At 48.1% G+C, this 370-nt stretch overlaps 1 protein-coding gene across 1 annotated transcript in view; it reads left to right on the plus strand.

The window, feature by feature from the left end:
• Positions 1 to 370, plus strand: part of LOC108578711 (paired box protein Pax-6-like) — a 36,811-nt gene that overhangs the window by 15,046 nt on the left and 21,395 nt on the right.

The raw sequence follows: 370 nt of genomic DNA on the forward strand, positions 1-370 counted from the left end.
TGGTTGAGCGCGCGTAGAACACCGAGACTATTATGTGCGAGAGTCGAGAGCACAAGGCTCGCCCCCGTGGCTCGTTATAACTTTAGAGTTAGCCAGTGGTTCGGTCGCGGCGGTACAAGGTGAAGAAGACCGTGCTCTACCGCCGTTGGTTAGGGGAGCGAAGAGCCATGGAAACCGTTTTATGTAATAATAATTGGATGGCGGTGTCCTTTCATCTGCTAGTCTCAACGCGAAGGTCGGTAAAGAGATATATATGTATATGTATAGAGAGAGAGTAGGAGAAAACTGAAGTAACTATGGAAATGATTGTCGCACGCGCGGACCACGAGCAAAGAAGTTTTCAAAGTGTCGTTCTAATCATTCTTGAGGG

The sequence above is a fragment of the Habropoda laboriosa genome, unplaced genomic scaffold, assembly GCF_001263275.1.
Source record: "Habropoda laboriosa isolate 0110345459 unplaced genomic scaffold, ASM126327v1 scaffold28, whole genome shotgun sequence".
NCBI lineage: Eukaryota > Metazoa > Arthropoda > Insecta > Hymenoptera > Apidae > Habropoda > Habropoda laboriosa.